This window comes from Aegilops tauschii, chromosome 6 (genome assembly GCF_002575655.3).
Source record: "Aegilops tauschii subsp. strangulata cultivar AL8/78 chromosome 6, Aet v6.0, whole genome shotgun sequence".
NCBI lineage: Eukaryota > Viridiplantae > Streptophyta > Magnoliopsida > Poales > Poaceae > Aegilops > Aegilops tauschii.
Genome location: NC_053040.3, coordinates 204,240,377 through 204,256,684, shown reverse-complemented (window position 1 = coordinate 204,256,684; position 16,308 = coordinate 204,240,377).

Genomic DNA, 16,308 nt, shown 5'->3' with positions numbered 1-16,308 from the left:
TAGAATAGTATAACCCCATGAAATCCTCTCAAAACCACTTCTGTCCTTTTTCAAGTTTGAACAACTTTGCACTGTCAAACATGTCCAAATGCTCTCAGACTTGGTGCCCATGCTCAAATGGTGTAATAATGCATCCGGACAAAATGGCACAAGTTGGAGAGAATGTTATCTTGATCAAAGTGCCCCAAAACCCTCTCTGTCCAGAACCAAATTTGAACAACTTTACATTGGCAACTTTCTCGTTTTGATCTCAACTTTTGTGGACATGTTCAGAACCTCAAATGATGACACTACACTAAGTGGTGCATCAAGGAGAATAGCTTTGCATGAATAAATCTTGGAAAGTCCATTTCTGTTGATTTCTAGGGTTTACAAAAGTTGCACTGGCAACTTTGACCAAATGAACTCAATCTTGGTGGAACCTCATATTTTCTCATGCCATTTGACCCTGTCAAGCCTCATGACAAGGGAAGTTCATTTGCTTGCCCAAACCTACATCAAACACCTTCTGGCAGAAATTTCAAATGCATGTTTTGTCCATTTCCACTAATCTCCATGAGCTCAACTTTTTCCCACAGCCTCATCTGGCCCTCCTCTACCTCCTGCATCTTTCCCTGCCCGAGGAGCCATGATTAAGGGGGGTAGAAACCCATTTTTCTTCTCTGGGCAGCCGCATTCTCCCTCTCTCTCAGCCTCTCTCTCCCTCCTTGACATTCCAGAGCATCCAAGGCTCTCCTCAGCTTTTGCCCATACCCCCTGCAGACGCCAGACACAAGTGGGCGCGCGGGTGCGCGCAAAAAGCCGCGGATGCCGGCCGTTTGCATTGTCTGGAGCGCGTGGCAGAGCGCCCGAGCGTTGACACCACGTCCCCCGACCACCTCGAACCTCCCCCTCGCGCCAGTCGAGGTGCCTCGACGTCCGCAACATGCCACCGTGCAGGCCCCCACATCTCTCCCTCTCTCTCACCTCCTGCGGCGCATGCCCAGAGCCGCCCGGCTCGGCCAATGCTCGCGTAGCTCCTGTGGCCGCGTGCAGCTCGCCCCACTCCTCTCTCTTCCTGGTGCCCCACACAACTCCCACGAATGCCGTAGACAGCCCCTCGCTCGCTCCCCTTGCCGCCGAGCCGTTTCCACGGCCACCCGTGCGCCGCGTCCACGGTGAGCCGCGGGTCGGCTACTTAAGGCCACCCCCGAGCACCCTCTCTACTCATTTGGCCCTCTCTCCCTCCCGTGCATTCCCTGGACCAACCCACTGCTCTTCCCGTGCTCTCCTTGCACCTCCATGGCCGGAGCAGTGCCATCGGCCGCCACTTAAATTCATGGGCCTCGACCCCTCTCTCGTCCCCATGAACACTCCCGCACCCTCTCATCACCACCGCCAACTCCCCCCGTACTCCATCCCCTCCTCCTCGTGCCTTCCTCGCCTTGACAAACCCCGCCATCAGCCTCGTCTGCCGCGGCCGACGACCTGCTCAACCCGGTGCCCCTGGGCGACCGTGGCACCCACGGTTGGATGAGGCCGGGTCCCCTGATCACGCCGGTGGTCAGCTCACCGGAAACGGTGGCATGTGGCACCGGCAAGCCGCCGTCGACACCGCCCCTGCCCCTGCTCTGTTCGAGCGGGAGGTTGGGGATGAAACCGACAGATGGGTCCCGCGTGTCGGCGACCCTGAGGGCCGGGCCCGCAGGTTAAGTGGACACGGCTTCTTCGGGAGCCGACTCCCCGAGGCCAAGGCGTATTCTAGGCGGGCGCCTTCGACGTCATCGCTGTCGCCCCGTGCGGTCGGGTGGCTGGGCCAGGCCTAGTGCGCTGCCCCGCTATGTCTCGCCCAATGCACGCGGTTGCCACCCAGATGCAGCCCGTTTGGGTAAAAAGCTTTTCCTTTTCCCTTTCTGCACAATTTGTAAAATCCATAAATAATTCAAATTAACTCCAAACTTGATGATTCAAATTTCTTCTTGTTTTTAAATTCATGACCTATCTCATTGTGCTAGTTGCACATTTTTCCAGAAATATTTCTTTCACAAATAATTATCAAAATACCAATTTTCCATTCCTGTCATAAACTTTAGAAAATCACAGAGGGGTCAGATTCGATCCAAATGCCATGATTCAAATTCCTAGATGCTTCTATGTTCATAACTTAGTTTATGAACATTTTTATTAATACTTTCTATGCCACACAATATAATGAGCCATTTCTTCATATTTGTCAACTTTGCAAATTCATAGGAAATTCATTTGAACTCCAAATCCAGTGAAACCAACACCTTGATGCTTCTAAAATTATTGTTTGTTAAATGGGTGCCTCTGCTCATTTTTCAAAATATGTTTCTGTACACTTCTTGCAAATCCATAAACCCCTTAATTCCATCATATCAAAATGTTTAGAAATATTCACTGACCCAATTCCAACGAAACCACTCTGGTTAATTTTCATATAACCAGAGATGTCCTAGAAAAGTCAAATTAATATTTTTAGAGCACTTTTATTTCCTGCCTTGTTGTGTTGCTTCTTATGGTTGCTTTCAACGATAGTTGACGAAGTAGACGAAATGCTTGGAGTTGGACCAGAGAAATTTGAAGACATCGAAGACTTTGTTAAAGCAGGCAAGCAACCCTTTGACCATGTCCATGAAACCCTTTTTATCCATGTCATATAGCACTTTACTATTGTTGCATCAGAATCATGATGAGATGGTAACCACTTCGGTGGGTTGCCTTTGTTGCTTCCTTGTTGATACTTGCATTGTGCATGACCCTACCTTCCTATGAGGGTTATGCGGGTGGGAGTAGATAGGATGCTAAAGTAGATGCTACGCAAATGGGACGGGTATATGCATGGTGATGGAGGCAAGTATGCTCCCAAAGACTTTTTGAAAACCCCGTCGGGTGCCACTAATGCCCGAGGGAGATGTTGAGCTAGGTCACCACTTGACAAAGAAGTGGTGTACTGGAGAAGGATATGTGAGTGTGGTTTCAAAAAAAACGGATTGGTTTAAGTTGCGACCGTTATTCCAACCTTACATGCGCAACCACTGTATCCTTATATGGGAAAGGGCATTATTGATTACCTAGGCCGATACTAGCTTGGAGCCTGCATTACTAGTGACGGGAGAGTTGTTGTTGCGCTCTCTCGGGATGGGGTCGTGCCAGGTAGGGCGGCCAAGAACATTTTTATGGGGCACCGGACACACTGTTGGTACCCCGTGCCAGTGGTATGTGATAAATATGGGAGCGAGGCTCCACAATTTAAGATGTGAAATGTTGGGCACGGGGGTTACTACCAATCGAGTGGACTCCATGTTAGTGTTGTCTAGGGAAAGATAGTGATCGGGTGCTTACCCCGGGTACTTGAAGTACCGCGGGTCGTGGATGACACGAAGTTCCCCGGATCTTGTGGGTAAAGTGTGCAACCTCTGCAGAGTGTAAAACTATTCAAAGAGTTGTGTCCATGGTCAAGGACAGTTGGGTAACCGCTCTTGGGCTACGTCCACATGTTTACAAACCAGTGTATGTGTTTGGATAAGTGGGAAGAACTACTTGGGTCATGTCAAAGGACTTGACATGATTGAGTTGGGTGGATGCCCACTCTATTTATGTTGATATATGTAACCTGTCCCCATGATTACTTGAATTCTCCTGATGGACGTCTTACAAGTTGTTGAACATGACATTGCACTCAAAACTAGCTTTCTGCAAAAATTTACCTATATCATGCATTGTTGTATCTTGAACCAAAACATGGGTTGCTTGCGAGTACATTCAAAGTACTCATTGGCTTGCCACTGGTTATTTAATTGGCCAGGCAAGAAATAACAGGATATGAAGAAGAATACTTCGGTGACGAACATGCGAGTTAGGACGCTTCCCAGTCAGAATGCCTGTAGGGTTAAGGTAGATGGCATGGGTCCAAGTTATCGACGAAGATTTCCGCTGCAAAGTTATACTCAAGACTTGACCATAATGGTCATAATTTATGTAAGACGGTATGAATGGATGTAAGACTCTTGTTATACAGCTTCTGTGTGTTCAGTGAGCATTGATCTCTAGGATCACTGTACACGCGCATTCGGTGATCACGACTTATGAGTCGGGGTACCCACAGAGCTGGTATCAGAGCCATCCTGACTGTAGGAAGCCTTAGTTAGCATGGTCGATAGTTAGGGTTAAACTATTTTCAAAACTATCACTAATTTCCAAAACTATCTATACTTCTCTTCCCCTCTGAGTTTTTCTGAAAGACTAAGATATATTTTGCGTATCGGCCTATTCCCCTTCAAAACTTTTGGTCGCTAGAACCCTTATGCCCCTGACCACTGGATTCCTTGAAATCATTGTGGATAGTCTAGAAGGAGGATGCCTTCTCAGACATTCACCCACCTCTTCTAAACACAAGATTGACGACACCAGAACAAGACGATACCAACAGAAGGTACATCCTCAAGGAATGAGGACATGAAGACCCAGAAGATGGTGACACCCTTGACACTGCCCCAAGATGATGTGACCTTAACCTATGATGATCAGGGCATAGGAAGTGTAAGATCATGATATACATCGCTAATAGAGCAACCATGTTCTTATCGTTGTTGCATCGGCAACCACCGGTGGATGAGAACCTAGCCATTTGGTCCGCCTCACTATAGTGAGCAGGAAAACGGTTCTCTTCATCCCCCGCTCTTGGTGTCGATGTTGTCATCAACGTAACCGACATGTTGGACCTCTACTATGCCTTGTTAATGTCATTGCATAAAGGATTACCTACTTGGTACCATCGACGACTTAGAAGACAAAAAGGGATCGTCATGATTAAGAAGACAACAGAAGACCGAGTCAATGCCTGCTACGAGAAGCCACCTTCACCCACCACTTCAACATGCGAGAAGTTGTTGAAGAATCTTCAGGCTCAACCCAGATTGTTTCATCAAACAATTACAAGAAACGAAGCGACACCTGAGGAGAATCCAAAGGACTGCACGAGACACGGAGCAAACCACGACTACTGAATCCGAGAACCCCTAGGGTAGGATGAGTCGTGTACCCCCTATGCGCAGTCGAGTCCGTATGATGGTTCGAATAGAACCATGATTGTGTGTTGCTAGTTTTTATTTGTTTGTGTTTTGATATAAGTCGCACTTTTGCCCTAGGCAACAAGTACGCGACTATATCACCTTCCATACGTTATTTATTTTGTTTGGCCCTTTTTGAACCTGTTTGTCTGCACTTGCACTATAGAACCCCTTTAGGCACTCCCCTCTTGTATGCTACTTCTCCCTCTCATCTCTCTCATCAACTGAAGGCTAGCAAGACAAGATGCGCCAAGGACTCCACCTCAGCGACCAACTAGCACTGAAGACTTTTGCTACAGCCTCCTTGACCAAGTATAGCCCCGTAGAGTTATGGTTGCCACTCAATATTAGAAACCCATTCCTAGACCCTTCAAGACATCACAAGATACCCCAGCTCGAATCCTTAACCATGAGCTTAACCTACGGAATCACAAGAGAACAAGTTAAGCTACAGTAAGCCTTGCTTATCACTGGGTTCATTATGGAACAAGTGGGCATAGTGAGCGAGCACATTATCATCCTAGGGTAGCACCAGAACTGACGATGCCATAGGAAAGACCAATTTGGGGATATATGAACAGAGGACTAATGACTTGGTGAGTTTATATTAGTGACCTTGAGGAATTATCTGAGACTCTTTGGTGGATTATAAGGCTTTCATATTGGTAGAAGAACTTGGTGGGATCGTGTGAATAAGATAGCATGACTTTCATTACCCGTGAGTAAATTGGATTTAGTAGGACAATTATGATCGCAAGCTGGGATTCTTGAAGGTATAGGGATTTGTCTTAACCAGGGGATATTGATAGGAGATAGTTGACATCACAATTATGACTTGGGGTAAACATGTAGGAATTCTCGTTGGACATGAGATTTGGATTTAAGTAGGTGATTCTAGTTGAGTATAGATGCTGAGTATATCTACATGGTTCGGATTAAATTGGATTTAGACTAATGATCTCGATCATGATACCATGTTTGTCGGTGGACAATAAACTAGGAGAGTGGATTAATTGTCGAAGTTGATCTAGGATTCTATATAAGCTTGACCTTGGAGTTTATCAAATCACAATAACGGGAATTGGTGGACTGACTATAGTAGAGATAGACTTTTCAAGTATTTGGAGATTATAGGACATTAGAAGATCATGTGGAACACCATAGACATTGGATTTGTAGAATTAATGAATTATGTAGTTAATGGGCTTTTGGAGTCGATTCATAGGAAAGGAAGCTAGATCTTGGAGTGGCATACGACGTGTTTCCTTAGGATAAAGATGCACTTCCTTGGACCCTGGAAGAATAGGATGAGCACTTGGATTGTCATGTTTTATTCCAGCTTGGAAGCTTGTATGCTCTACCCATGGATTGTTAGGGGTAGCCATACATATGAGTTTGGGGATTGTAGACATATATGATTTTGCTAGACCTCCTCTCGAGAGTCATGATGATATGAATAGCATGAGTGATGATTGGAGTTGACCTATAGGAGATGATGCTATCGGTGATATGCTGTGATTCGTTTAAAGGACTAGATAGAACAATTGGCATCTCAAAAACTGTGCTCAAGGATAAGATGATAAAAGATCACTCGCACCCTAGAATCCTTAAAACCCTTAAGCCCTACAAAGCCACAACATGGTTAGATCATGACCACATGCTTTGGCTCTAGGTCAAAAATACCTTGGCCAATACACAACCATGACCACCACCTGTACCCTAACCCACTTTATGTACCTCGTGAACAAGTCATCACGGAGTACTTGGACAATTTGGGTGTCTTCATTATATGATGACATACTTTTCTACCCAAAGACAGAAGAAGAGCCATTCAGTTGGTTAAGGAACATCTGAAGACCGGCATGTCGAGGAGGAAGAACTAAACCAACCACCATCGTGAAGAAGTAAACTCTTGCGTCGAAGACCATGTGTACCAACGGGTCACTCCTCTCAGAAGAACCAAGCATTTCCATGTCAAGCAGAAGCTCACTCCAAAATTTAACAACCCCCTCTGAGATTGCTACGAGACGAAGAGAAGACAGTTACCAGCTGGAGTTACCACCTGAGTTATCCACTGTGCACAGCATTTTTCCACGCGACACACCCCGGAAGTGTTTCCAACTTCCTAACTAGCCCGATCTCTACGAGGGCATCGACCACCGAGCCATCGACCCCTAGCCCAATCTAACCTACCGCGAGCTACCCATTAGCAACCTGGATCAAGAAGAACGTCGTACACGAAGCCACACCATCAAGTATTTCAAGTTCAATGGAGCACCACACGGAAGCAGAAGCAACATGAGGACTTGAAGACTACCCCAGATCCAAGTTTCTCTATCCCTTTCCGCGCCTAGTCTGGGAATCTCGGGGACGAGATTCTAAGGGGGGTAGGTCTGTCACACCCTGATTTTCATGCCACAACACTTAATCTAATAAACATGATAAAATGTGGTTTGACAAAAACTCTTGAGTGTTTGGTCCTTGCTTGATTTGATTTTTGTCTGCTATTAGCAAGTGATCTAAAAATCAAATAAATCCTCCAACTCTTATACTCCTTCTCCTTGATCCCAAAACCTTGCCCAATGATCATGCCATGTGTATAGGGCATAAAAATAATTTGTTACAAAAATAATTTGGCCAAATAAGTATTTTCAAAAATTAGTTTCCCAAAAACCCCTGAATTGAGATTTGCACTGCAAGTACTTAATTAAGGGCAGTAAAAATCTTTCCAAAAATACATTTAACTCCTATTAGATATAGGACACCAAGAAACCACAAATATATAATTTTAAAAGTTATTTTCCTATTTTATTTAAATGCTTTTTCTTATGATTAGAAATGGTCTTTAATAGGTTAAAATTATTTTAAAGCTTCAAAAATATTTGGGAAAAACCTAGCGAAACTCAGTGGACATATATTGTCCATATATAAGAGTTTCAACACATGGTCATGTTCAAATTATTGGTCAAACCCCTCAAAAACCCTTTCTGGATATTTCAAGCTTTTGAAATATTTTCAAAGGAAGTATTCCCCAAAAATATTAAGAAAATTCTAGCATGTCACATATGACATGTTTGATGATCTTGCCAGGTCTCATGTCATGGAGAATAGTATAACCCCATGAAATCCTCTCAAAACCACTTCTGTCGTTTTTCAAGTTTGAACAACTTTGCCCTGTCAAACATGTCCAAATGCTCTCAGACTTGGTGCACATGCTCAAATGGTGTAATAATGCCACTAGACAAAATGGCGCAAGTTGGAGAGAATGTTATCTTGATCAAAGTGCCCCAAAACCCTCTCTGTCCAGAACCAAATTTGAACAACTTTACATTGGCAAATTTCTCCCTTTGATCTAAACTTTTGTGGACATGTTCAGAACCTCAAATGATGACACTACACTAAGTGGTGCATCAAGGAGAATAGCTTTGCATCGCTAAATCTTGAAAAGTCCATTTCTGTTGATTTCTAGTGTTTACAAAAGTTGCACTGGCAACTTTGCCCAAATGAACTCAATCTTGGTGGAACCTCATATTTTCTCATGCCATTTGACCCTGTCAAGCCTCATGACAAGGGAAGTCCATTTGCTTGCCCAAACCTACATCAAACACCTTCTGGCAGAAATTTCAAATGCATGTTTTGTCCATTTCCACTAATCTCCATGAGCTCAACTTTTTCCCACAGCCTCATCTGGCCCTCCTCTACCTCCTGCATCTTTCCCTGCCCGAGGAGCCATGATTAAGGGGGGTCGAACCCCATTTTTATTCTCTGGGCAGCATCATTTTCCCTCTCTCTCTCTCAACCTCTTTCTTCCTCCTTGACATTCCAGAGCATCCAAGGCTCTCCTCAGCTTTTGCCCATACCCCCTGCAGACGCCAGACACAAGTGGGCGCGCGGGTGCGCGCAAAAAGCTGCGGATGCCGGCCGTTTGCATGCTCTAGAGCGCGTGGTAGAGCGCCCGAGCGTTGACACCGCGTCCCCCGACCGCGTCGAGCCTCCCCTTGCACCAGTCGAGGTGCCTCGACGTCCGCAACACGCCACCGTGCAGGCCCCCTCATCTCTCCCTCTCTCTCACCTCCTACGGTGCGTGCCCAGAGCCGCCCGGCTCGGCCAATGCTCGCGCAGCTCCTGTGGCCGCGTGCAGCTCGCCCCGCTCCTCCTCTCACTTCCTGGTGCCCCACCCAACTCCCACGAACGACGTAGACAGCCCCTCGCTTGCTCCCCTTCCGCCCGAGCCGTTTCCACGGCCACCCGTGCGCCGCGTCCACGGTGAGCCGCGGGTCGGCTACTTAAGGCCACCCCTGAGCCCCCTCTCTACTCCTTTGGCCCTCTCTCGCTCCCGTGCGTTCCTTGGACCAACCCACTGCTCTTCCCGTGCTCTCCTTGCACCTCCATGGCCGGAGCAGTGCCGCCGGCCGCCGCTTAAATTCATGGGCCTTGACCCCTCTCTCGTCCCCATGAACACTCCCGCACCCTCTCAACACCACCGCCAACTCCCCCCGTACTCCATCCCCTCCTCCTCATGCCTTCCTCGCCTTGCCGAACCCCGCCGTCAGCCTCGTCTGCCGCGGCTGACGCCCTGCTCAACCCAGTGCCCCTAGGCGACCGTGGCACCCACGGTTGGACGCGGTTGGGTCCCCTAAGCACGCCGGTGGTCAGCTCACCGGAAACGGTGGCCTGTGGCACCGACAAGCCGCCGTCGACACCGCCCCTGCCCCTGGTCTGTTCGAGCAGGAGGTTGGGGATGAACCAGACAGATGGGTCCCGCGTGTCGGCGACCCTAAGGGCCGGGGCCGCAGGTTAAGTGGACTCCATGTTAGTGTCATCTAGGGAAAGATAGTGATCGGGTGTTTACCTCGGGTACTTGAGGTACCGCGGGTCGTGGATGACACGGAAGTTCCCCGGATCTTGTGGGTAAAGTGTGCAACCTCTGCAGAGTGTAAAACTATTCGAATAGCCGTGTCCATGGTCAAGGACAGTTGGGTAACCGCTCTTGGGCTACGTCCACATGTTTACAAACCAGTGTATGTGTTTGGATAAGTGGGAAGAACTACTTGGGTCATGTCAAAGGACTTGACATGATTGAGTTGGGTTGATGCCCACTCTATTTATGTTGATATCTGTAACCTGTCCCCATGATTACTTGAATTCTTCTGATGGACGTCTTACAAGTTGTTGAACATGACATTGCACTCAAAACTAGCTTTCTGCAAAAATTTACCTATATCATGCATTGTTGTATCTTGAACCAAAACATGGGTTGCTTGCGAGTACATTCAATGTACTCATTGGCTTGCCTCTGGTTATTTAATTGGCCAGGCATGAAATAACATGATATGAAGAAGAATACTTCGGTGACGAACATGCGAGCTAGGACGCTTCCCAGTCAGAATGCCTGTAGGGTTAAGGCAGATGGCATGGGTCCAAGTTAACGACGAAGATTTCCGCTACAAAGTTATACTCAAGACTTGACCATAATGGTCATAATTTATGTAAGACGGTATGAATGGATGTAAGACTCTTGTTATACAACTTCTGTGTGTTCAGTGAGCATTGATCTCTGGGATCACTGTACACGTGCATTCGGTGATCACGACTTATGAGTCGGGGTCCCCACAAAATGGCATCACGGGATGCTTTCGAGAATTACGGCCAGAATCATCACACTGGGAATATAAAAGCATTGCTAGATTAGTGGGTGGTTCTCTAGGATGCCTATGGTCATAATAATGGCTTCAACATATACGCCGAGGCAACGGAGTACCTCAACTCGACGATTAGTGTGGTTAATCTGGCACAAAGGAACATCAAGAACGGAAAGAAGGAATTTGCAAATGCATTAGACTATTTAGAAACCTGGGATGACTCGGACAGTATAACGGCTGTAAATGCTCAAAAGATTTGAGACATCCTGCAAAATAGTGGCATGACCACTCACCATCACAATGTCAAGGTTCTGAGGTCAGCTAAGAACATACGGAAGTAGTAGAAACTGAACTGAGACTTGAATCCATCAATCCTATAAGTCCATGGATTAGTAACACGTGATCCTGATAGAAAGATGAGAAGCCTAGTTCTTAGTCCCCATAGAAAAGAAGAGGTTGACTCAGATCAGAAGGGCATAAGGTAAAGGAGTAACAAGAGACTTACGTTCCCTTCCACAATCAATTCCCTTATATAACTAAAGCATTTCTAGACTCAACTTCGACCAGTTTGGCTTGGTAATCCTACAGGCAGTCAGGCTCTGATACCAAAGCTGTCAGGACCCCGATCCTAAGTCACACCGATCTAGCATGTAACACATCATATCACTTTGCGGCCTCACGCACGGTATTCCCACGGGTGCCAGCTTACCTGGCCGAGGAACGTTTGTGCCTTTTGGCTCATGTATATGATAGTGTCGCTAGCATCCATATGACGGAGAACCTGGGCCGACATGACTAGTCGTAAACCTAAAGTGGCACTAACTTACAGGGACAGGCATACATGACCCAGCAACGAACGTGTCGGTCATCAGCGAGTGAATCCGGGCTGTAGCAGCTGGCTCACAGGACTCCAGAGAATCTGGGCTGTAGGAGGCTAATAGGACTCTGGTAGACACCGCGTGACATTTCCCTGAAGGGATAGACACAGGAATGAAGAAGGACACATGCCGGCCAGCCTAAGTGTTCCGGAGCAGTAGCAAGCTACCATGGCTCAGTGGAAGCACTAGGAGACATTTCCCGGTATGAGAGGCTACCAAGGATAAACACTAGGTTGTCGGATCCCACACATACCAAGCATTTAATACACACAATATGCTCGATATGTGCAAATACAACATGGCATCACAACAAAACTCTACAACTCAAAGTATTTATTCATTAGGCTCCAAAGAGCCCGATATTACAAACATGGGTCTGATGACCCATCATTCAAGTCATACAAGCAACAAGCACAAGAGGAAGGTTAACTTGTCTGAGTACAGACAACTACAAATGAAAAGGCTAAGAAGCCTGACTATCTACAAGACCCTGCCGAGGGCACAAGATCGTAGGTGAGGTAACAAGCTACATATGCATCCAGCAAGACTTACATCAGAACTAGCTACATATGCATCAGTATCAACAAAAGGGGTGGTGGGATTTAACTGCAGCAAGCCAACTTTGACTCAGTGGCTAACCTGAACTACGACTGCAAGTAACTCTTTTGAGGTGGCGCACACGAGTCCACAGATTCACCATATCAATACACCACTATGGATCCGCTCCCGTCTCCCTACGAGGCCATCCATAGCACTCACGCTTATCTTGCGCATTTTAGAGTATCCACTTTCACTTGTCTATTAACTGTATAGGCAACCCAGAGGTCCTTTACCACGGACGCGGCTATTCGAATATATGATGTTAACCCTGCAAGGGTGTACTTCTTCACACACCCTCTCACCACTTATCGCCGTTTACACGACATGTACTCGGCAACCTTCAAGCGGAAGCCCACCGAGGGTGTCGTCCACGAACTGACTAACCACACAAGTCCCTAGTCCAGGTTTATTGCCTATTCAGGTTCCATCCGCAGGGAGTCCGGCTGAGGTTTCCACATACGGCACCGAACGATGTGTACAGGGTGCCGAGGTCACCAAACGGGCGACTCGGTACACCGGCCACGTGCCTACCGCATCACAGCCCACCCCTCGGGTCAGCGCTACACACGGCCTCCAGCATACTACAAACACCAGAAACTACTTGCAACTCCCGGACAGAGGACAGGGGCGGTTAATAAGTCGAGAGGGTCCATTGGTTTCGGGCCCAACGCGTGGTAGTAGCTGTTCATGGATCAGAAACACAGAACTCAGTTCCTGAGGATGTTTTCAATGAGACAACCCACCATGTACTCCTACATGGCCTCTCACCGCTACCTTTACCAAAATCGTGTTCACACACAGTAGGACATGTTCATAACCATTCCAATTCATCCCTGATAAATCAGACCTGACTCAACTCTAAGCAGTAGCAGGCATGACAAACAAGCATGAATGAGTAGGCACATCAGGGCTCAAACAACTCCTACTCATGCTAGTGGGTTTCTTCTATTAACTGTGGCAATGACAGGTGTAACACCCCGCATGTAACTTGCCATATTTGTAACTCCGACTCTTGCCATTTCCGGCTATGTGTTATGATATTCCCTCCGTTGTCGGGTTTTGTCTTTCGTTTTGTCTTTTGTCATGTCATGCATTTCATATCATGTCATCATGTGCATTGCATTTGCATACGTGCTCGTCTCAGGCATCCGAGTATTTTCCCCGTTGTCCGTTTTCCAATCCGGAGCTCCTATCTCCTCCGCTGCACCCCTCTTGTTTCCTTTCATGTGCGGGTGTCAAACTTTCTTGGAATGGACCGAGGCTTGTCAAGTGGCCTTAATATACCACCCGGAGACTACTGGTCAAGTTTCGTTCCATTTGGAGGTCGTTTGGTACTCCAACGGTTAACCGGGCATCCGCAATGTCCATTTGAGTGTCCAGCAAAACCCCCCTCAAAACCAGCCCAAAACCCACCAAACTTTCTTCCTTGCTCTAGGTCGTTCGATCACGATCGTGTGGGCGAAAACCGCACCTCATTTGGAGCCTCCTAGCTCCCTCTACCTATTTATATGCAAGATGACCACCCCTCGAAATCACTTCTATCTTTGCTTTGCTAGTTGTCCGCTCTATTGCCATGCTCCGCTACCTATCACTTGCTATATCATGTCACCCATTTTGCCATGTCAGCCCCTAACCATCCTTTCCTAGCAAACCGTTGTTTGGCTAAGTTACCGCTTTTGCTCAGCCCCTCTTATAGCGTTGCTAGTTGCAGGTGTAGTTGAAGTTTGTTCCATGTTGGAACATGGATATGTTGGGATATCACAATATCTCTTATTTAATTAATGCATCTATATATATTTGGTAAAGGGTGGAAGGCTCGGCCTTATGCCAGGTGTTTTGTTCCACTCTTGCCGCCCTAGTTACTGTAAACCGGGATTATGTTCCTTGAGTTTGCGTTCCTTACGCGGTCGGGTGATTTATGGGACCCCCTTGACAGTTCGCCTTGAATAAAACTCCTCCAGCAAGGCCCAACTTTGGTTTTACCATTTGCCACCTAAGCCTTTTCCCCCGGGTTTTCGCGAGCCCGAGGGTCATCTTATTTTAACCCCCCCGGGCCAGTGCTTATTTGAGTGTTGGTCCGAACTGAGTAGACTGCGGGGCCCCCTCCTGGAAACTCGAGGTCTGGTTTTACTCGTAGGATGTCTCATCCGGTGTGCCCTGAGAACGAGATATGTGCAGCTCCTATCGGGATTTGTTGGCACATTCGGGTGGCTTTGCTGGTCTTGTTTTACCATTGTCGAAATGTCTTGTAAACCGGGATTCCGAGACTGATCGGGTCGTTCCGGGAGAAGGTTTATCCTTCGTTGACCGTGAGAGCTTATGATGGGCTAAGTTGGGACACCCCTGCAGGGTATTATCTTTCGAAAGCCGTGCCCGCGGTTATGAGGCAGATGGGAATTTGTTAATGTCCGGTTGTAGAGAACTTGTCACTTGACCCAATTAAAATACATCAACTGCGTGTGTAGCCGTGATGGTCTCTTCTCGGCGGAGTCCGGGAAGTGAACACGGTCTGAGTTATGTATGACGCAAGTAGGTGTTCAGGATCACTTCTTGGTCATTGCTAGATGGCGACCGTTTCGTTGCTTCTCTTCTCGCTCTCATTTGCGCAAGTTATCCACCATATATGCTTTTGCCGCTGCAGCTCCACCTTATTACACCTGCCTTTCCTATAAGCTTAAATAGTCTTGATCTCGCGGGTGTGAGATTGTTGTGTCCTCGTGACTCACAGATTCTACCAAAACAGTTGCAGGTGCCGATGATGCCAGTGCAGATGATGGGGTCGATCTCAAGTGGGAGTTCGACGAGGAACGTGGTCGTTACTATGTGTCTTTTCCTGATGATCAGTAGTGGAGCCCAGTTGGGACGATCGGGGATCTAGCATTTGGGGTTGTCTTATTTTCATCTGGATTTTGACCATAGTCGGTCTATATGATTGTATTTTGGATGATGTATGATTTATATTCATGTATTGTGTGAAGTGGCGATTGTAAGCCAACTCTTTATCCCATTCTTGTTCATTACATGGGATTGTGTGAAGATGACCCTTCTTGCGACAAAACCACTATGCGGTTATGCCTCTAAGTCGTGCCTCGACACGTGGGAGATATAGCCGCATCGTGGGCGTTACAAGTTGGTAATCTGAGCCATCCCCGACTTAGGAGCCCCCTGCTTGATTGAATCGCTGGCATTGTTGAGTCTAGAATAAAAATGTTTTGAGTCTTAGGATTATATATATCGGAGAGTAGGATTCTTTTTACTCCTCAGTCCCTTCGTCGCTCTGGTGAGGTCTCCTGATGTAGAAGTTTTGACTATTCTCTCCTCAAATTTCACTAAATTTTTTTTAGGATCACGCGGGTATCTTGGAATCGTTCTGATGGTTTTGTGACGAGAACATTGTTCTTGGTGCCTCCTGTCATTTAGGGGTTTTGGATGTGTCCCGGGGAGTTGAGCTCCGAGGTGTTGTCGTCACAATTTTATCGTTGCAGTTCTGGAATACCTGAGTTTCGTCGACATCGAAATCTCTTTTATGCAGTTGTTGGTGAGATCACCTCGACGCCACCCAATACTGGGGCGGGAGTTCGGGAGTATTGCCATAACTTGTATAACGGATGTTTTTCGAAGGTTGAGGTAAACGATTTCCGAAGGTTTCTTGGTTATGTGTTGACGGATGGATACAGCTGGATCTAGGGATTGCTAGTTTGGGTGATATATTTTGTGTCCCCTGTATCCCCTACACCAGATTGCATAACCAGAAAGTTTCGGGAGTTTATAATTGGGAATTCAAGTAGCCTTAGGATATCTTTCCGACAGACGCATGATATGAGATTGGGGTTCGACGTCTAGTGGTCCGCCTGTATACGGTTGATTTTACAGTGGTCTCGTAGTGTCTTAAAGAGTCCATGGCTATGCCGACTCGGGGACGCTTCGTATGTCATGTGCACAGCCTTGTACATGATGGTGCTCTACGATTGAGCCCGTGTGGCCCCACCACGAAAACTTCGGACGAAATATCTATCATATGTTTGTTCTGGCTTATTCTGCAAGCCAATACTTTGTTTTATTTTCTATTGTGGTATTCGAGTTGCTTTGAATTCATATGTTGATTACATATCTTTT